The sequence below is a fragment of the Oncorhynchus mykiss genome, chromosome 4 (assembly GCF_013265735.2).
Source record: "Oncorhynchus mykiss isolate Arlee chromosome 4, USDA_OmykA_1.1, whole genome shotgun sequence".
Lineage (NCBI taxonomy): Eukaryota > Metazoa > Chordata > Actinopteri > Salmoniformes > Salmonidae > Oncorhynchus > Oncorhynchus mykiss.
The window spans coordinates 29,405,876-29,428,614 of record NC_048568.1 but is presented as its reverse complement, the minus strand read 5'-3'; the positions used below and the strand labels follow the sequence as shown (position 1 = coordinate 29,428,614).

Below are 22,739 nucleotides of genomic sequence, written 5' to 3'. Positions count from 1 at the left end.
CTTGAGTGGCCCAGCCAGAGTCCGGACTTGAACCCAATCAAACATCTCTGGAGAGACCTGAAAATAGCTGTGCAGAGACGCTCCTCATCTAACCTGACAGAGCTTGAGAGGATCAGAAGAGAAGAATGGGAGAAACTACCCAAATACAAGTGTGCTAAGCTTGTAGCATCATACCCAAGAAGACTCGAGGCTGTAATCGCTTGCAAAAGTGCTTCAACAAAGAACTGAGTAAAGGGTCTGAATACTTATGTAAATGTAATATTTCTGTTTTTTATATACACACTACCATTCAAAAGTTGGTCACTTAGAAATGTCCTTGTTTTCCATGAAAAACATGCATGTAGTTAGTTGCAAAATAATTGGAAATATAGTAAAAATGTTGACAAGGTTATAAATAATGATGTGTAATTTAAATAATAATTGTGTCCTTCAAACTTTGCTTACGTCAAATAATCCTCCATTTGCAGCAATTTCAACCTTGTAGACCTTTAGCATTCTAGATGTCCATTTTTTGAGGTAATCTGAAGAGATTTCACCCAATGCTTCCTGAAGCACCTCCCACAAGTTGGATTGGCTTGATGGGCACTTCTTACATACCATACAGTCAAGCTGCTCCCACAACAGCTAAATAGGGTTGAGATCCGGTGACTGTGCTGGCCACTCCATTATAGACAGAATACCAGCTGACTGCTTCTTACCTAAATAGTTCTTGCATAGTTTAGAGCTGTGCTTAGGGTCATTGTCCTGTTGTTGGAGGAAATTGGCTCAAATTAAGTGCCGTTCACAGGGTATGGCATGGAGTTGCAAAATTGAGTGATAGCCTTCCTTCTTCAAGATCCCTTTTACCCTGTACAAATCTTCCACTTTACCACCACCAAAGCCCCCCCCCCCCCCCCCAGACCATCACATTGCCTCCACCATACTTGACAGATGGCGTCAAGCACTCCTCCAGCATCTTTTCATTTTTCTGCATCTCACAAATGTTCTTCTTTGTGATCCAAACACCTCAAACTTAGATTTGTCTGACCATAGCACTTTTTTCCAATCTGTGTTATTTTGCCCATCTAAATATTTTATTTTTATTGGCCAGTCTGCGATATGGCTTTTTCATTGCAACTCTGCCTAGAAGGCCAGCATCCCGGAGTCGCCTCTTCACTGTTGACTTTTAGATTGGTGTTTTGCGGGTACGATTTAATGAAGCTGCTAGTTGAGGACTTGTGAAGCTTCTGTTTCTCAAAGTAGACACTAATATACCTGTCCTCTTGCTCAGTTGTGCACCGGGGCCTCCCACTCTTTCAATTCTGGTTAGAGGCAGTTTGCGCTGTTCTGTGAAGGGACTAGTGCACAGCGTTGTACGAGATCTTCAGTTTCTTGGCAATTTATTGCATGGAATAGCCTTCATTTCTCAGAACAAGAATAGACTGACAAGTTTCAGAATGTTTCTTGTTTCTGGCCATTTTGAGCCTGTAATCGAACCCACAAATGTTGATGCTCCAGATACTCAACTAGTCTAAAGAAAGCCCGTTTTATTGCTTCTTTAATCAGAACAACAGTTTTCAGCTGTGCTAACAATTGCAAAAGGGTTTTTGTAATTATCAATTAGCCTTTTAAAATTATAAACTTAGCTAATCTAACACAACGTGCAATTGGAACACAGGAGTGATTGTTGCTGATAATGGGCCTCTGTACACCTATGCCGTTTCCAGCTACGCTAGTCATTTACAACATTAACAATGTCTAAACTATATTTCTGATCAATTTAATGTTATTTTAATGGACACTTTTTTTAAATTTCAAACACAAAGACATTTCTAAGTGACCACTAACTTTTGAACGGTAGTGTATACATTTGCAAAAATGTCTACAAACTTGTTTTTTCTTTGTCATTATGCAATTGCCGATATCTCTAACATTGTGTTCTAGCTAAGATTATTTTGTCAAATGTATGCCGAAATGCATTTATCAAAGGTGCATGCGCATACCTCAAGGTACAGCTCAGACCACGCGTACACAATTTCTGGTAGTTGATCAGTTGTATTGCAAGAAAATATTGTTCTTATGGGGAATTTGAAGTGTTTGATGCACAGGAATTATAATTACAGTAGGCTAACAAAAACTTCAAAAGCATGATAAAACAGTAGCAGCATGTAGCCTAATGTGTTTATTTTAATTTATAGGCCTAAATCATATGCTGCAGCACAGCTCTCATTTTCTGACATGACTGGGTTATTGCACAACAAATATTAGGCTACTATTTATCCATTGCTCATTCAATAGCCAAGTATGCGCGAAAGTAAATAAACCGGTAGCCTTTTGACAGTATAGGCTAGTATTGCTGTGTGGTAGGAGCACGAAATCGTAGCCTATTTAATCTCAGAGCCTATTTTTATTGTATTTGACCGTTATTTAACTAGGCAAGTTAGTTAAGAACTCGTTCTTATTTTCAATGATGGCCTAGGAACAATGGGTTACCTGCCTTGTTCAGGGGCAGAACGACAGATTTTTATCTTGTCAGCTCAGGGATTTGATCTTGCAACCTTACAGTTGCTAGTCCAACACTAACCACTAGGCTACCTGCCGCCCAAAGGCAGGAGATAGAAACACAATCATGTCCTGAAACAAAATATTTAACAACAATTTGTCTTTTGCATAGAAGTGTGGGCTGAAGCATTTACTTTTAAATAGTTGAAAAGACAATCTTGCAGAATGCGCGGCCAGTGTTTAGCACTCGCTATAGGCAGCATGCATTTTAAATTGGAAAAAGTCACTGCAAAATACCACTACAGAACTGTAATACATTTTTGCCATTGCGCTTTAGAAACCATCATGGCCCAGTTCCAACATCCAAAATCATACAGCAAATGAGAGCGTTGCTGTTAGCATGCAAGGTGAATAGAGGGCGTTTTCCAGGCTGGGTTGTAACCAATGATTTAAATATACACTAGATCACTGACAGGGGGCGCTTTATTATGAATATCTACATTTGTTTTTGCCACGTTTATTCTATTACAGAAACCTTAAATGCATACTTTTAAATTATGTGAGCTAAACATACAAAGAAAAAATATAAAACGTATAAAACATTTTCCTTAAATTGTACTTTTTTTAAAAGTTCTAATGTTACCTTCCCCCACCACAACAACAAAAATACATGTCATTTTGTCCTTGAAACATTTAATTGAAATACTGTAGAATTCAATTCATTCCTATGGAGGACTGCTCCTTCTGGGGAGTGCCAGTAAGGCCTATCGGTGGCTTCAAAGCCTCTCACTGGCCAAAACACAGCAGCAGCCATCCAGGGTTTATATCATTGGTTGTTACGCTTGTTCACGAGCGTAGAAATATACTATGGCTCTGATCTATTAATGAACACATGCGCATGTGACAGTTTGATAAATCCCAATAATTTATTGCGCACGCAAATCCAAGAATCTCCAAATATGCAAGAATTTTGTGAAAAATTTACACAGTTGATAAATTAGGCCCCTGGAGTCTTTTTCAAATGAAAGCCCCCCAAAATATAATGACTTTATCCAGTGTCTATTAAAGCAGATTGGCAGTATAGGCACACGTAAGGCCTATATGATCTAATTTGCATATTTTGATATACACTATATATACACACAAAAGTATGCGGACAACCCTTCAAATGAGTGGATTCAGCTATTTCAGCCACACCCATTGCTGACAGGTGTAATCTCCATAGACAAACATGGGCAGTAGAATGGTCTTACTCAAGAGCTCAGTGACTTTCAACGTTGCCGTAGAAAGGATGCCACCTTTCTAACAAGTCAGTTCGTAAAATGTTTGCCCTGCTAGAGCTGCCCCGGTCAACTGTAAGTGCTGTTATTGTGAAGTGGAAATGTCCAGGAGCAACAACCTCTCAGCCACGAAGTGGTAGGCCACACAAGTTCACAGAACAGGACCACAGAGTGCTGAAACGCGTAGCGCATAAATATCGTCTGTTCTCGGTTGCAACACTCACTACCAAGTTTCAAACGGGCTCTGGAAGCAACGTCAGCACAAGAACTGTTCGTCAGGATCCTCATGAAATGGGTTTCCACGGCTGAACAGCCACACACAAGCCTAAGATCACCATGCACAATGCCAAGCGTCGGCTGGAGTGGTATAAAGCTTGCCACCATTGGACTCTGGAACAGTGGAAATGCATTCTCTGGAGTGATGAATCACGCTTCACCATCTGGCAGTCCGACAGATGAATGTGGGTTTGGCGGATGTTAGGGGAACACTACCTACCCGAATGCATAGTGCCAACTAAAGTTTGGTGGAGGAGGAATAATGGTCTGGGGCTGTTTTTCATGGTTCGGGCAAGGCCCCTTAGTTCCAGTGAAGGGAAATCTTAACGCTACAACATACAATGACATTGTAGACGATTCTGTGCTTCCAACTTTCTGGCAACAGTTTGGGGAAGGCGCTTTCCTGTTTCATAATGACAATGCCCCCATGCACAAAGCAAGGTCCATACAGAAATTGTTTGTCGAGATCAGTGTGGAGGAACTTGACTGGCCTGCACAGAGCACTGACCTCAACCCCATCAAACACCTTTGGGATGAATTGGAACACCAACTGCGAGCCAGGCCTAATCACACAACATCAGTGCCCTCCCTCACTAATGCTCTTGTGGCTGAATGGAAGTAATTCCCCTGCAACAATGTTCCAACATCTAGTGGAAAGCCTTCCCAGAAGAGTGGAGGCTGTTATAGCTGCAAAGGAGGGACCAACTCCATATTAATGCCCATGATTTTGAAATGAGATGTCCGGTGTCATATGCACACACACCATGATACTGACTCTGAGAGAAACATGCAACAAAGAACATAATAACAATATAAGTTAAAGAAGCACAAAGCTTAATACATGTGTTATAAGGGATCGTAAGAAGGATATAGTTTTAAACGAAACTAAATGTTATGCTCGTTGTTGAGTCATGCATCTAGGTGGCTTAGCAAGCTAATAATAATTTGATGTGTGAAATAGGACAAATAAGCACATATGTGCATGTTTGTATTCACAAGCATGTGATGAATTTGAAATATGTCTTTGTGCATATCCCACTCTCCCTAGCCAGAGTGGGGTCACCGCCAGGTTCTATCAATGACGACCCTGGAGCAATTAGGGTTTAGTGCCTTGCTCAGGCGCACGTCGACATTTTTCACCTTGTCGGATCGGGGATTCGAACTTGCGACATTTCGTTTACTGGCCCAACGCTCTAACTGCTAGTCTACCTGTCACCATATAAAATAATATATTAGGCTGTAACATTGCCTAATTGTTGTATTTATTGAAGGCGAAACATCAATTTATTGGTAACTACACCAGATTTCAGAACTAATTGCACGCTTTTGAATCACAACATCGACTCTATTGCTCCGAATGCTTGCTCACTTCTTGGCTAGCACGAGTAGCAGTGACACAGTAGCATAGTGGTCTCCAACCAGGGGGTACTAGGACTCCTGGGGGTACTTGGCCTATCCACAGGGGGTACTTGAGTAGACTCATGAGACCATAGACTTACTGGTAAAATGCACATGAGTGGTTACTTCAGGGGTACTCCGAGCAGAGCAAAGTTCAGATGGTGGTACAGTAACCGAAAAAGGTTGGGAACCACTGCAGTAGCATACACGGGCTGGAGTGGATGACCACTATACATCGCGCACGCTTTTAGGCTAGCAGCACAGCCAAGTACCACTCCCCTAAACAATTTCCTATTTTCATGGCTACTTGACTCATTAATGCACACACACACACGACTCGAAACAAACACAGCAAACGCAATCGCCATCACTGGAAGAACAGAGAAATAGTGTGGGCTAGTTTAGTGGCATTATCTAGCTAGCTAGCTACCTAGCTACTCCACGAACGAACCCATGAGAAAAGAAGCAGCAACGCAAGCTACTCACCCGTATGGGTCTCCGTGGCACTCCTGTCCTAATTTGCACGCTAACAATCTGCAATCTTGGTATAATACTCTCCAGGACACCGTGTTGTTTAACAGAGGTGGATAGCTAACAACTACGAACAATCTAGCTAGCTAGTTGTCCGATGCTGGGGCTGCTGGATTCTGCTCTTTACTTGAAGTGCTTGTCTCAGCGAACGTCAATGTCGCCGAATTAGATGTGGCTTCCTCTAGCATTTCCACACTCTTTTCGAGGACCCCCCAAAAACAATCGACGAAAGAAGTAAACAACTCCAAGCATCATCCTATTCGCCGAAAGGTACTCCCTAGTGTTAGCTACATCAACTCAAACACGGACCTATTTCCACACACGAGTTGATACCGTTGATTGGGGCGGGCTAAAGTGTAGAGATACACGTCGCTTTATCCGTTATGCACTGTACAACCTAACTGCACTGTGTGGCAGTTTCAGTTGCGCACCAGTGACAAATAAGGCTGCTCGCCAGAAACCCAAGTGCTGTAGCTAAGCTACTCTGTTGCACTGGCTGTGAAAAGTGTACCAATCCTCAGCAGACCCGGGCTTCAAAGCAGGTAAAACATCTCAGAACTGTTTTCTTTGCATGTAAAAAAATATATATATAAATTTTTTGGCAGTGTAGCGTATTTTACATAACAGCATCACCCAGGAGGGGTGTGTGTCCGATCACATTTGAGGTCAACATGGAGATGCTTTTAAAAGGGGCATCCAGCGCTTGGTCGGCAATCTTTCAACAGCAATATAGGGGGTATTGGGCCTTTACGGGTCCTTCCTCCAGGATGCAACTTTTTATTTAGCATAGCCTAAACTTGAGTTCATGAACATGCATCCATTTTAGACAAGGCTACCACAAAATTAACAGGTGGAGACACTCGAACACAGGCTATCCTCCTGCAAATGTTTCTATTATTTAGCATATTTGAGGAATCCCAGGCCTAAATAACCACGGATCTGAGCATCTTTGTATATGAGATCTGGAGACTACCACTGCAGACGACATAGTAAATGGCCCAACAGCATTTCAATTAGTTCATTCATGCACGGCTACCTACTCAATTGTCTTCACAATCCTTTTTGAGGCAAATAGAGGCTGGACTTCGCTCTAATATTGCCTTTGATATTGGGTGCGTTCGTAAATTCAATCTGGAGTGCCAGAGAGCGCTCAGAGTGAGCTCTGGACGTTCGTAAATTCAGAGCGTTTCTCACAATGGCAGTCAAGCACCCAAGCTAACTGGCTAAAGTTAACTAGCTTGCTAGCTATTTCCAGATATTAACGAGAGAACTCCTCACTCTGACCATTTTACTCGCCCTAGCAGAGCTGTTTATACGTTTTCATGTTATCCAGAGCGTTGGTGACTAACTGTGCTGCCGGCCACAATTTAATTAAGCTTTTTTGCCGATTTTTACAACACCCGCCATATTCAACGGGTGTTGAGCGCCCTTAGTCAGCAACTGTTGTTGCAGAATGTGAGAATGTGAAATGCATTGGTTGCCATGGTTTTCAACCACCCCTAACCAACCCTAATCACCTAAATCAAGATTGGGTATTGAAAAATCATTAGTGACCCTTAACTCAGCAAAGTGGCACAAACCTCCCTGAATACAAGAAAATGCTTTCTTTCCCTAGCAGTAAGGAGTGTGAGACTGTAGCCTAAATGTGTTACTCTCCAGCAGCATTTGATTTAATAGTTGGAGTTATGATGCATTCTATATTATAGAATGAAATCAATATCAGTGCTAGCTTAGCCATATTAGCTTCCTCCCTCTCCACGAATACAACTCGGGGTAAACGGTCTGTACCACAGTTCAAACCCAGTGCCCTCTCCCTCACTAAAACAGGTGACTGCCCTCCTTGACAACATACTAACCAGTTGAGCTATGGAAAAGGATCCAATTCAGCCGCTACATTGGCAACATTTCCAGCTAGCTGTGGAGTAGAGCTTTTCACGGGTCCTGGTGGGATCTAATTACCCAGGACCCGACCCGGACCCCATTGGGTTTGAGTCCAAAACTCAAACTTTTCCCTCAGGTCTGGATCGGGTCCTGTTCTATTGTCATCAGGTCTATGTAACCTAAGCTGATAGACCTGAGTGGACTCGAATGGACCTGACCACGGCTCTGCATAGCCTATAGCATATTTATTTTCTAATAAGGTGAATTTACTGACTTATAGAAGGCCTAGCACACATATAAAGACCTATTTGTTTATCAGAAGAGCAACTTGGTTGATAAACACAATTTTTTTGTCACTCGGGTCCAATCGGTTTTGATCTAGACAACGGACCAATTAGGGTACGGGTTGGGTCTAGGTCTGGTTGTCCTCCGGTCCATTCGGGTTTGGGTCCCCATTTAATAAAAAATATCGGGTCCGTTCATATCCGGGTCTGATTGTCCTCGGGTCTGTTCGAACCAACTTTTGGACCCGAGAAGACCTTGTCTTCGTTACACAGTGACATGCCCCTGGTCACTTTATATTCTGCTGTGTTTTTCATGTTGGTTTATTTTCCATTTTTTCGTGTTTTCGGTATCCTCTTTACCCGGAGCAACAACAATGTCACAATGCATATGATGTAGGCCTTTGTAGGCCAATTTGGAAACTGTAGAATGTCTACATTACCCACAATTCCATCTGCTTCCATGTCATTATGTGATGTCATTTAAATGCATCATAGTGGATGCATCATAATGCTTTGGTAAAAACCTCAATGACCAAACTGTATGACTCTGCAAAACAGGTGTTGGAGTGAAAAGGTTTCCACTCCTATATCAACAACTGCATATCCCACTTAAACCATGCCAAACCTGCTGATTAGAAGGTCCTGTGTAGATTGTATTTTCAACCAGCAACTATCAGGAAATAACGCTGATCTATTGTTTTCCACTTTTGTACAATATTATACAAAACACAGGAAATCAAATCCTACGAATAAAGTCATGTTCATAATGAGTCAAATAAGCACTAGGCCAAAAACATAAGCCACAAACGTAAACTGGTAGATTACTCGCCCCACACTGGAGAGGGGGAAAATTGATTAGAAACGTTACTTTTTCTTTCAAATTCAAGTGCCATGATCCCACATGAAATATGGGAGTTTTTTTAAATGCTCCAGATTTAAGAATATTAGCATCATATTCAGAGACCAAAAAACTTAACAGATCAACATATTTTTGAGGGAATCAAATGATACATTTCCAATTATTTACCATCTGTAATGGTTGATTTTCTTTATCTAAGGCTCATAAGAAGTGCATTGTCCGGATACATGCCATAGGCCACTTTATATTCCACTATGTTTTGTATTTTTGTTTATTTGTCCGTTTTTATTTTTTTATCTTGGTAACCAGAGCAACAACAATGTCACAATGCATATGATGGAAAATGACTTAATTACTCATAATGCTTATTGACTTAACATTCCATTGTAATTCCAATTATCATGGCAATTATGTGTCACAATACTAATTATATTTATATGCTGTATGGCAGGCCAGTGACTTTTGCAACCAAATTATATTACTTTGTCCAATCGCACACAGGCTTTTATGGTCACACAAGGTGCCACCTGTGGATTCAAAATGAGTAGCCTTACAATTATATACATGGCCCCAGTTCCATTTGCAACCAAATACGTTTTTGAAAAATAACCATAACATTTCAAATAGATACTAAATTGTAGTTCTCAAAGATGCAATTGCAAATGAATTAATCAAATCCAATGATTTACCAACAAGTATAGACAACCTAGATGGGAAACTATTGAGAATGGTAGTAGACGGTATTGCCACCCCTATTTGCCATGTCTTTAACCAAAGCCTAAAGGAGTGTGTATGTCTACAGGTGTGGAAGGAAGCTAAAGTAATTCCACTTCCTAAAAATAGTAAAGCACCCTTTCCTGGATCAAACAGCCACCCAATCAGTTTGCTGCCTGTTCTTCGTAAACTGATAGTGAAAATTGTGTTTACGGTATCCCTCAAGGAAGTTGCCTTGGGCCAATGTTTTTTTTTAAAGCTAAACTTGCTTTTTGCCTTAGTAATCTCTGGTGGCATAGCATTCCACGATGACTTTATACATACAGTGCCTTCAGAAAGCATTCACACCAAATGTTGTTGTGTTACAGCCTGAATTTAAATTTGATTAAATTTAGATGTTTGTCACTGGCCTACACACAATACCCCATAATGTCAGTTTTTTTTTATTTGACAAATTAATAAAAAATGTAAATCCGAAATTTCTTGAGTCAATAAGTATTTAACCCCTTTGTTATGGCAAGCCTAAATAAATTCAGGAGTAAACATTTGCTTAACAAGTCGGACAATACGTTGCATTGACTCACTCTGTGTGCAATAATAGTGTTTAGCATGATTTTTCAATGACTACCTCATCTCTGTACCACTAACATACAATTATTTGTAAGATCCCTCAGTCGAGCAGTGAATTTCAAACACAAAGACCAGGGAGGTTTTGCAATGCCTCGCAAAGAAAGTCACCTATTGGTAGATGGATACAAATGTAAAAGTAGACATTGAATATCCCTTTGAGCATGGTGAAATTATTAACTATACTTTGGATGGTGTATCAATACACCCAGTCACTAAAAAGATACAGGTGTCCTTCCTAACTCAGTTGGAAACAGCTCAGGGATTTCACCATGAGGCCAATTGTGACTTTAAATCAGTTACTGAATTTAATTGCTGTGATAGGAGAGAACTGAGGATCGATCAACAACATTTTAGTTACTCCACAATACTAACATAATTGACAGAGTGAAAAGAAGGAGGCCTTTACAGAATACAAAATATTCCAAAACATGCATCCTGTTTGCAACAAGGCACTGAAGTAATACTGAAAAAAAGGTGGCAGAGCAATTCACGTTTTGGCCTGAATACAAAGTGTTATGTTTGGAGCAAATCCAATACAACACAATACTGAGTACCACTCTCAATATTTTCAAGCATAGTGGTGGCTGCATCATGTTATAGGTATGCTTGTAATCATCAAGGACTGGGGAGCTTTTCAGGATAAAAAATAAATAAACTAAATGAAACTAAGCACAGGCAAAATCTAAAACGCAAGGCTAAATCTACACTGGAGTTACTTAGCATGAAGACAGTAAATGTTCCTGAGTGGCAGAGTTACAGTTTTTCTTGAAACTCTATATCAAGACCTGCAAATGGTTGTCTAGCAATGATCATCAACCAATTTGACAGAGCTTGAAGACATTTTAAAAGAATCATGGGCAAATGTTGCACAATCCAGGTGTGGAAAAGTCTTTCTTACCCAGAAAAACTCACAGCTGTAATCTCTGCCAAATGTGATTCTAACATATTGATGGAGTGAATACTTATCTAATCAAGATATATTATGTTATGTTTTATGATATGTTGTATTTTTCATACATTTTGCAAATGTAATACTTTTTCTTCCACTTTGACAGAGTATTTTTTGTAGATTGTTGACAAAAAAACTGACAATTAAATCCATTTTAATCCCACTTTGTAACACAACTAAATGTGGGAAAAGTCAAGGGTTTTCATACTCTCTGAAGGCACTGTAAAAAGCTAACCAAAATCCTTTGTAGAATTTGTATGAAGCCATATCATATCTCTATTAAAACATTCAGTTCTAACAGCAGCATTAGGTAAAGCCACTGGAGCATGTTCAGATTTTTGGCCCATGCAGTCTGGCGTGCTACTGTTAGAACACTTACTATATGTGGCGGTCAGTCAAGTGGCCATTTTGTCCTGTTTAGGTCAAAAAAGATAATGGCAAATGGCCAACAGCGAGGGCACAAGAAGCATAGCATAGTAGTCTCTATTACGCAACGAATGACTCGTCTTTATGATTCTTGTTTGAGGTACTGTATTTGAAGGCATTAAAAGCCCCTTGGAAGCAACCAGTTTTATTCAGATAAAATAAAAGCACACACTTGGAGGACGAAGGGGGAATTCAATGTTCCAAAGCGTTATTGTCCATTTCAGGATAAACATTTCTATTCCATTTTGACATGGTTTCCACAGTAGACACATAATACAATTGATGATTAAAAGCTGATGCAGGAGGGAAGTGGGTCTGTTTGTAAGAGAGTAGAGGAGAAGTAACGGGTTTAAACAAGGCTGTGTGGTGGTAGCTGGAGACCTCGTTTGGAGACTGTTGGAACAAACAGACAAGATGGGACATGATCTAATGTGCTATGGTGTTAGAACAGCAGGGCTGAGGACATTTTATCTCTTCACTCACGCACCAGCAGACACTCACTTACCATTCTGGATTGCTGGGGATACATCTCAATAGTCTAAAGTGGTTTCCTTTCCTTGTCTTCTTTTCCTCAGTTATATTTTAAGGCCACTTAAAGGAAAACTCCACCAAAAAACTATCTTTTGGTATTTGTTTGGGATTAGTCCATTGTTGATATAGTCCCAAAATGCTTTGCATGACAGAAATCAAGTATTCAAGATACAGTTTATAACTTTCAAAATACAGAAATTACAGCAGGCATTCCTCCCATCATCTCCTGTCCTCACCACCAGGCACTCGCTCACTCTCTTTATGCATCTCAATCCACAAATTGTTTCCTCTCCTTGGCCCTTGTCCACACTCATAACCACTAGGCACTCTCTCTCTCTCTCTCTCTCTCTCTCTCGCTTTCTCTCTTTTTCTCTCTCTCTGGTCTGACTGCATCTCAATCTCATTCTAGTAAATTGACCCTTCCCTTCTGCTCTCGTTCACTCCCCTTTGCAGATCTCAAATGAGACCGGGTAAGTGTTAAAGACAGACTTGTCAGTGCTGATGGAGAAAAAGAGATGTGCCGTGAAATAACACTGTCTACCTGTGAATCATAGACTGCCTGCTGAAATTGGCAAAAGCTTTTCATCACGATTTTACACTCCTCCCTCACAATCCACCAGTGTAGTGATATTGTGTTATTACAGATTTCCGCACTCTGTACTATCCACTGAAAATCAATCCCCACATCTTTACTCGCTGTCCTATTTTGCTGAGTGTGTCTTGCTTCATGAAGGCTTCCTTAGAAACAAGAGAAATGAGAGAGGGGGTGAAGAGATGAGATAGAGAGGGTGAGGGGTTAGAGGAGTGAAAGATGGAGAGAGTATTACAGTAAGAGAGTGAAAGTAAGGGAATGAGAATTAGGACAGGGAGATGGAATGAAGGGATGAGAGATTGAGGACAAAGACTTGAGGGAGTGAGCATGAGGTATTAAAGGAAAGAATAAAAAGAGATGGTGAGATAGAAAGGGTGAGAGTCTGAGGGATTGAAAGATTGATGAGAGGAACGCGGAAGAGTGTGAAAGGATGAGTGAACATTCAGTGATTTTGAAATAGGTGTGTTTTACGTGCACCAAATACCTGTATGCTGTACTAATTATAATTGTACCTACATTTTATGCTCTCGCTCCATTTCCTGTTAATCTCTCTACTAATCCACACTGTGTAACCGCTGACAACCTAGAAATGTAACCAATTTTCTATTTGTTGTCCTTACAGGAAGGGCCTTATATGGAACTTGTCTGACTTCGGAGTAATTCTAAGTGGGAGGAGAGGTTTTGTTTAGGCACTTTTACATCCTATGTCTGAATTAAACCCATATTATGATCGTCAGAATTGAATTAAATTAAATTCTTAGAGGTACTGATTTTTTGCTTCCATGTGATTTTAGGTGACACATGTTTGCAATGGAAGTAATAACTCAGAGGAAGATTGTGTGAGTTGAGTTCAATGGGTAGAAATCAACCTCTACTGCCTTCCGCAACAACCCAATTTAATTATGCCAGCTAATTTATTTGTGCCATGCAGTGGTATAAATGTTGAAAGTTGAGGCTGTCCAAACGAAGCTCCAAGGTGCAATTTAAGAGACTCCCAGTCCCAGGCCTCCGCTTTTCCAGCATCCTCTGCTTCCTTGTCACCTAATGAGCTCAACCAATCAGCAGTCTGGGTTCAGATGCCTTTGAAGGCATGACAACAGAGCTTGAGGTCACTGAGGCGGAAAAGTAGAAAGAAATGGAGAACAGATCAACTATAAGCTCACACACACACACACACGCACAAGAAGTGTATTGGTGTGTGGAGAAGGACAGAACAATGGTTCTTCAATCAATCAAATTTGATGTGTATATTTATTTTTGCAAATAATCTGAGCCTATAGATTCCCAACAAGCAAGCAGAGGCGACAGTGGCAAGGAAAAACCTGCAGAGGCACCAGGCTCGAGAGGCAGTCCATCTTCTTCTGGCTTGCCAAGGCAAGGGGTTCTTAGAAGCACATTGGCCAAGTTTCCAACAGATTACCATCTTGGGCATTATGGGTAATGTAGTCCTGATCCTGTCTTTAATAAAGAACCAGATCTCCCATCTGAAAACCTTTGAGGTGTTTCTCCTGAGCCTCGCTGCCTCCAACCTGTAAGAGCTCCTTGTCGTAAACATCTGCAACATCATCATGTTCTGTATCTGTCCTCACCCCCTTGTCCTGCCGGACGCTCAAGTTCTTCATGGTGAGAGTAAAGTAGAGTACAGTATACAGTGCCTTGCGAAAGTATTCGGCCCCCTTGAACTTTGCGACCTTTTGCCACATTTCAGGCTTCAAACATAGAGATATAAAACTGTATTTTTTTGTGAAGAATCAACAACAAGTGGGACACAATCATGAAGTGGAACAACATTTATTGGATATTTCAAACTTTTTTAACAAATCAAAAACGGAAAAATTGGGCGTGCAAAATTATTCAGCCCCTTTACTTTCGGTGCAGCAAACTCTCTCCAGAAGTTCAGTGAGGATCTCTGAATGATCCAATGTTGACCTAAATTACTAATGATGATAAATACAATCCACCTGTGTGTAATCAAGTCTCCGTATAAATGCACCTGCACTGTGATAGTCTCAGAGGTCCGTTAAAAGCGCAGAGAGCATCATGAAGAACAAGGAACACACCAGGCAGGTCCGAGATACTGTTGTGAAGAAGTTTAAAGCCGGATTTGGATACAAAAATATTTCCCAAGCTTTAAACATCCCAAGGAGCACTGTGCAAGCGATAATATTGAAATGGAAGGAGTATCAGACCACTGCAAATCTACCAAGACCTGGCCGTCCCTCTAAACTTTCAGCTCATACAAGGAGAAGACTGATCAAAGATGCAGCCAAGAGGCCCATGATCACTCTGGATGAACTGCAGAGATCTACAGCTGAGGTGGGAGACTCTGTCCATAGGACAACAATCAGTCGTATATTGCACAAATCTGGCCTTTATGGAAGAAGAAAGAAGAAAGCCATTTCTTAATGATATCCATAAAAAGTGTAGTTTAAAGTTTGCCAAAAGCCACCTGGGAGACACACCAAACATGTGGAAGAAGGTGCTCTGGTCAGATGAAACCAAAATTGAACTTTTTGGCAACAATGCAAAACATTATGTTTGACGTAAAAGCAACACAGCTGAACACACCATCCCCACTGTCAAACATGGTGGTGGCAGCATCATGGTTTGGGCCTGCTTTTCTTCAGCAGGGACAGGGAAGATGGTTAAAATTGATGGGAAGATGGATGGAGCCAAATACAGGACCATTCTGGAAGAAAACCTGATGGAGTCTGCAAAAGACCTGAGACTGGGACGGAGATTTGTCTTCCAACAAGACGATGATCCAAAACATAAAGCAAAATCTACAATGGAATGGTTCAAAAATAAACATATCCAGGTGTTAGAATGGCCAAGTCAAAGTCCAGACCTGAATCCAATCGAGAATCTGTGGAAAGAACTGAAAACTGCTGTTCACAAATGCTCTCCATCCAACCTCACTGAGCTCGAGCTGTTTTGCAAGGAGGAATGGGAAAAAAATTCAGTCTCTTGATGTGCAAAACTGATAGAGACATACCACAAGCGACTTACAGCTGTAATCGCAGCAAAAGGTGGTGCTACAAAGTATTAACTTAAGGGGGCTGAATAATTTTGCACGCCCAATTTTTCAGTTTTTGATTTGTTAAAAAAGTTTGAAATATCCAATAAATGTCGTTCCACTTCATGATTGTGTCCCACTTGTTGTTGATTCTTCACAAAAAAAATACAGTTTTATATCTTTATGTTTGAAGCCTGAAATGTGGCAAAAGGTCGCAAAGTTCAATGGGGCCGAATACTTTCGCAAGGCACTGTATGTAGCAGTGGATGGCTAAAGTGCTACTGCCTTCCCAAGACCTAGAAATACTGTCACCCTGGATCTCGAAATTGCTTTTCTGGCTCAGTGGTAGGCTATTGACAGTGCTTTTTGTTGTGTTACAGTGTGGAGGGTTATATGAGTTTGTGCAATGGTCAGGCGGAATTTACACAGTCTCATAAGTACAAATGTACTTATAAATCATTCCTGTCAGAAACAAGTTGACAGCAGCTGATATAATTGTATAATCTGATAATGTATTGATCTATTTGTTTGGAATGTAGGTGTTCGGCGAAATCGGCAGCATCCTCTTCACATTCCTCATCAGCATCTTCTGGTACCAGACAACATCTGGTTGGCCTGGGCTGTGAGTGGGATGTGTGTGATGCTAGCCATGTTCCTGGAAGCTCCTACCTATCTCATGAACGTAGATGGTCATATGGATAACTATACGCAAGACGGAGGCTGCCCTCCAGACTTCATCCAGTGTCCCAAGGAGAACTGCCCGACCATTAACTGTGTCTTGAGGTATATTTTCATCCTGCTCTGCAACCTGCTGCCTCTATTCATCGTCATCGTCACCAGCTGTCTCATTGTAAAGGTCTGTAACCACCTTGGAGTCGGTAGAGGTTGCCCCTAACCACATCCCTCTAATAGTTAATAAGGTTATTTTTGAGGGTGGAGTGATCGGATTCTAGATCTGTGGATAGTGGCAATGCTCTGTCTGTGACCACTTGTTTGCTTAGGGTTGTCCAGTTGACAGACACATTGTCAACAACATTAGTTGAACATACCTACCGTATTATAACTCATTATGTATAGAAGTTTTACTGAATGACTAAAATGTTGGTGAACCAGGTGCTGCTGGTTCAGAGGAGGGTGGTGGTGCCAGCGCTGAGTGCAGCAGGGGCGCCAGTGGAGCAGCCTCCCAGGAAGAAGGTCTCTACCTAGGGATCGAAAGGAACACAGTGGGCATCCTGGCTGCCATGGGGGTGTTCCAGGCGGAATGGATCCCCTTTTGGACCGAGGTGGAGTTCTTCATCACAACGTCCTATACCACAATCAGCCCTTATGTGTATGGGATTGGGAGTAACCTGTTTTCTGTGAAACACTTTAAGAAGTAATGGAAGAAATCATTTTTAGGCCTTAGGTGTCAGGTGTAAGCAATTTTCTGTGCAGTATGATTATGGGATAAGGGAATAACCTCTTCTCTGAAACATGTAACAAAGTAATTGTGGTATATTTATAAACCCTCTGTGTTAGATGTAGGTGATTCTCTATTTTCTCTGAAGTAATTTTAAGAAGTCAAAGCACGGTTTTTAGAGGTAAACTACCGGTCAAAAGTTTTAGAAATCCTACTGATTCCAGGGTTTTTCTTTATTTTGTACTATTTTCTACATTGTGGAATAATAGTGAAGACATCAAAACTATTAAATAAAACATATGGAATAATGTAGTAACCAAAAGTGTTAAACAAATCAAAATGTATTTTATATTTGAGATTCTTCAAATAGCCACCCTTTGCCTTGATGAAAGCTTTGCAAACTCTTGGCATTCTCTCAACCAGCTTCATGAGGTAGTTACATTGAATGTATTTCAATTAACAGGTGTGCCTTAAAAGTGAATTTGTGAAATGTATTTCCTTCTTAATGCATTTGAGCCAATCAATTGTGTTGTGAGGTAGGGGTGGTATACAGAAGATATATGTCCATAATATTGCAAGAACAGCTGAAATAAGCAGAGAAACGACAGTCCGTTAATTTAAGACATGAAGATCAGTCAATCCGGAAACTTTCAAGAACTTTTAAAATGTCTTAAAGTGCTGTTGCAAAAATCATCAAGCGCTTTGATGAAACTGGCTCTCACGAGGACTGCCACAGGAAAGGAAGACCCAGAGTTACCTCTGCGGCAGAGGATAAGTTCATTAGAGTTACCAGCCTCAGAAATGGCAGCCCAAATAAATGGTTTGCAGAGTTCAAGTAACAGACACATCTCAACATCAACTGTTCAGAGGAGACTGCATGAATCAGGCCTCCATGGTCAAATTGCTACAAAGAAACAACTACTAAAGGACAACAATAAGAAGAAGAGACTTGCTTGGGTCAAGAAACACGAGCAATGGACATTAGACGAGTGGAAATCTGTCTTTTGGTCTGATGAATCCAAATTGGAGATTTTTGGTTCAAACCGCTGTGTCTTTTGAGACGCAGAGTGAACGGATGATCTCCGCATGTGTGAAGCATGGAGGAGGAGGTGTGATGGTGTGGAGGTGCTTTGCTGGTGACACTGCCTGTGATTTATTCAAGGCACACTTAACCAGCATGGCTACAACAGCATTCTGCAGTGATACGTCATCCCATCTGGTTTGCGCTTAGTGGGACTATCATTTTTTTTCTCCAAAAGAACAATGACCCAAAACAAACATCCTTGAATAAATCACAGGCAGTGTCACCAGCAAAGCACCTCCTGTGTAAGGGCTATTTGACCAAGAAGGAGAGTGATGGAGTGCTGCATCAGATGACCTGGCCTCCACAATCATCTGACCTCAACCCAATTGAGATGGTTTGGGATGAGTTGGACCACAGAGTGAAAGAAAAGCAGCCAACAAGTACTCCGCATATGTGAGAACTCTTTCAAAACTGCTGGAAAAGCATTCCTCATGAAGTTGGTTGAGAGAATGCCAAGAGTGTGCAAAGCTATCATCAAGGCAAAGGGTGGCTACTTTGAAGAATCTAAAATATATTTTGATTTGTTTAACAATTTTTTTTTGTTACTACATGATTCTGTATGTGTTATTCTTAGTTTTGATGTCTCCACTATTATTCTACAATGTAGAAAATAGTGAAAATAAATAAAAACCCTTGAATGAGTAGGTGTGTCCAAACTTTTGACTGGTACTGTGTGTGTGTGTGTGTGTGTGTGTGTGTGTGTGTGTGTGTGTACAGTCTTAAGTTTACATACACCTCATCCAAATACATTTCAATTCTGTTTTTTGCAATTCCTGACATTTAATCCTAGTAAAAATTAATTGTCTTAGGTCAGTTAGGATCACCACTTTATTTTAAGAATGTGAAATGTCAGAATAATAGTAGAGAGAATGATTTATTTCAGCTTTTATTTCATTCATCACATTCCTAGTGGGTCAGAAGTTTACATACACTTAATTAGTATTTGGTAGCATTGCCTTTAAATTGTTTAACTTGGGTCAAACGTTTCGGGTAGTCTTCCACAAGTTTCCCACCATAAATTTGATTAATTTTGGCCCATTCCTCCTGACAGAGCTGGTGTAACTGAGTCAGGTATGTAGCCCTCCTTGCTCGCACACGCTTTTTCAGTTTTGCCCACAAATGTTCTATAGGGTTGAGGTCAGGGCTTTGTGATGGCCACTCCAATACCTTGACTTTGTTGTCCTTAAGCCATTTTGCCACAACTTTGGAAGTATGCTTGGTGTCATTGTCCATTTGGAAGATCTAAGCGTTAACTTCCTGACTGATGTCTAGATATGTTGCTTGAATATATCCACATAATTTTCCTTCCTCATGCAGCTATCTATTTTGTGAAGGGCTCCAGCCCTTCCTGCAGCAAAACACGCCCACAACATGATGCTGCCACCCCTGTGCTTCATGGTTGGGATGGTGTTCTTCGGCTGGCAAGCCTCCCCCTTTTTCCTCCAAACATAACGATGGTCATTGTGGCCAAACAGTTCTATTTTTGTTTCATCAGACCAGAGGACATTTCTCCATAGGTACACTCTTTGTCCCCATGTGCAGCTGCAAACCGTAGTCTGGCTTTTTTTATGGAGGTTTTGGAGCAGTGGCTTCTTCCTTGTTGAGCGGCCTTTCAGGTTATGTCGATATAGGACTCGTTTTACTGTGGATATAGATACTTTTGTACCTGTTTCCTCCAGCATCTTCACAAGGTCCTTTCCTGTTGTTCTGGGATTGATTTGTACCTTTCGCACCAAAGTACGTTAATCTCTAGGAGACAGAACGCGTCTCCTTCCTGAGCGGTATAACGGCTGCGTGGCCCCATGGTGTTTATACTTGCATACTATTGTTTGTACAGATGAACGTGGTACCTTCAGGCGTTTGGAAATTTCTCCCAAGGATGAACCAGACTTGTGGAGGTCCACAATTTAGCTGATTTGTTTTTATTTTCCCATGATGTCAAGCAAAGAGGCACTGAGTTTGAAGGTAGGCCTTGAAATACATCCACAGGTATACCTCCAATTGACTCAAATGATGTCAATTAGCCTATCAGAAGCTTCTAAAGCCATGACATAATTTCAAACTGTTTATAAGCACAGTCAACTTCGTGTATGTAAACTTCTGACTCACTGGAATTGTGATACAGTGAATTATAAGTGAAATAATCTGTCTGTAAACAATTGTTAGAAAAGTGACTTGTGTCATGCACAAAGTAGATGTCCTAACCGACTTGCCAAAACTATAGTTTCTTAACAAGAAATGTATGGAGTGGTTGAAAAATGAGTTTTAATGACTCCAACCTAAGTGTATGTAAACTTCTGACTTCAACTGTATATATATCATTGAACTCTGTCTATGATTGAATGTGCCCATGACACTTGACAACAATGAAAATAAGTCTTGACTTTTTGTTTATGTAACCTCAACAGGTTTGGTATATGTATCTATTGCCTGGTGCAACATTTTGTGTATTTTAAGTTGTCACATAAAATCATACTGGGAACTATCCACCATGGTGTGTTAGGAGTACAATAACTGTATGGAATAGGGAATATTCTATACTTCTCTAAAACATTTTCAAAGTATTTAGGAAATGGATCTTTCAATTTGTTTGTGTGGAAACCAGGGTCAAAATGTTTGTAAGAGGATAGCTTACTAGTAACACATTTATATGTTTGTTTGAAACCAAATCTGATCAGTAGCACACTTGGAGGAACAACTGACCATACTCATTGTGTAAATATAAATATTTGACATGCATGTTGTTACATTCTAAGCAATTTTAACTGGTATTGAATTGCATCTCAAATAAATAAGGAATAGAGTGATTTAGATTCATTGATCTGTCAATAGTTACAGGTTGCAATGTGCAGAAATGGTAAAGGCTCAAGTCATCTCATTTCTCACTCCACTCACAATAGGTGTTCAACTCAACATGATAATCTAAACCACATCACAGTCATATAAGATCTATTGTCAGACAGGGAATTTTAATTAACAAAAAAAAACCTATGTCGGCTTCAGACTCGTTTTAACTCAAAATAACTGGTCAAATCCTGTTGAAATAATCAGTGATTAATCATCAATAGTAGTGATGATTATTGATTGATAATCATGAACGATGGATTTCAATTGACAAATGTAATTAGTTCAATGCCGAATTACAATAGAATAGACTAGCCTAGTCTACTTGTATTTCCCAAATGCGTCTTGATGCTGTTATTGTTGTTGTGAGATTTATGCCATACACACGTCGCCACTATTATAAGACCACTCATTCGTTTTTGCTTCTCATGATTACTCATTCACGATATAATTTAGATGGAAATATTATTTAGATATTTCGTAGATCTGAAATGTCGTTTTTGTCTTTTAAAACATTAATCAAACGTGCGGGTGAGGCCTGTATGTGAGTCTAACTCCTGACTGGGTAGAAACAGCGAGACAACGGAACATCATTAGGGAAGTGTTTAAGCATGCTTATACCGACACTCGAAATGTTATAAACGATTGACTATTCGAAGCATTCACAAAATAGCCCGAAAAGTGTTTGCCGGCTATTTACTTTAGGATGACAGGATGTAGATGTTTGTGGCAGGATTTTGTCTCTAATTCATTTTAGTGTTCTAACCTAGAAAGAAAATTGTTGCGGCCCTCACAGCCTGTCGAAGGCGGCAATAGGTTGCAATACTCTGCTGGCCCTGGAGTCCTGTATCTGGGCTCCTTGTCCTTCACTCTCCCCCCGAGGTGGGCTGAGGAGTCAGAAATCACGTTGCTGATGTTATTCCAGTGCGAAAAAATGACAACAATGGCGCATATAAGAGCATAGGGAATTTGGCCATTTATAGGACAGAAGTTACAAATTGAACACAAAATATGAACAATTGTCACTCGCGCTGAAATAACATTAACAAAATGTCCTATATGGTACTGATATAAAAATACGGGGCATAAACCATGCAGACTAACGCGTTTACATAGGGCTACAATTGTGGCTAACAGTTTGGGTGGTTTAAGTTGTAACAATTTGCGCTGTGAGCTTTTATATTTCACAGCAGTAACCATGGACATGATTGATAGACTGGATGGTCAATATTGACTTTTAATAACTAGGCTATTTTACAAATCGCATAATTTCTATCACACTTGCCTAGCCTACTGTAACATTGTATTTGGCTACATTTGGAACTTTCTGACATTGCAGTTTGGCTGCAACAATGTAACAACTTTAACATGGGAAAATAATAGCACAGGCTGTCAATTGGCTCCTGTCCCATATGGTAAATATGTTTATATGTATTATTCAGTGTATTGATGGCATAGTCTATGGTGTATGGTTATAACCACAGCCTATAGGCCTATAAGTTGTGGGTAGACTATAGCGTACTACTGTTAGTGAAAATATAACTTGTAACTCAGCTGTTGACAG

The 22,739-nt window shown here is 40.4% G+C and overlaps 1 protein-coding gene and 1 long non-coding RNA gene across 4 annotated transcripts in view; one reads left to right on the top strand and one right to left on the bottom strand.

Annotated features, from left to right (window-relative positions):
• The window catches only part of LOC110522452 (bromo adjacent homology domain-containing 1 protein), a 39,089-nt gene extending 32,768 nt beyond the window's left edge, over positions 1 to 6,321 (bottom strand). For both annotated transcript variants that reach the window (XM_021600854.2, XM_036976070.1), the window contains exon 1: positions 5,922 to 6,321. The gene's annotated coding sequence lies outside the window, so the exon portion shown is untranslated. The remainder of the gene's footprint in view (positions 1 to 5,921) is intronic.
• Positions 6,322 to 6,382: 61 nt separating this feature from the next.
• Positions 6,383 to 17,520, top strand: LOC110521074. 2 transcript variants are annotated; one of them, XR_005051517.1, is made up of 4 exons: positions 6,383 to 6,508; positions 14,113 to 14,269; positions 16,388 to 16,631; positions 16,962 to 17,520. It is a non-coding gene; the product is annotated as an uncharacterized LOC110521074 (long non-coding RNA). The 2 variants fall into 2 exon arrangements; XR_005051516.1 differs by lacking the exon at positions 14,113 to 14,269 and having other exon boundaries at positions 6,386 to 6,508.
• The last annotated feature ends 5,219 nt before the right edge of the window (positions 17,521 to 22,739 follow it).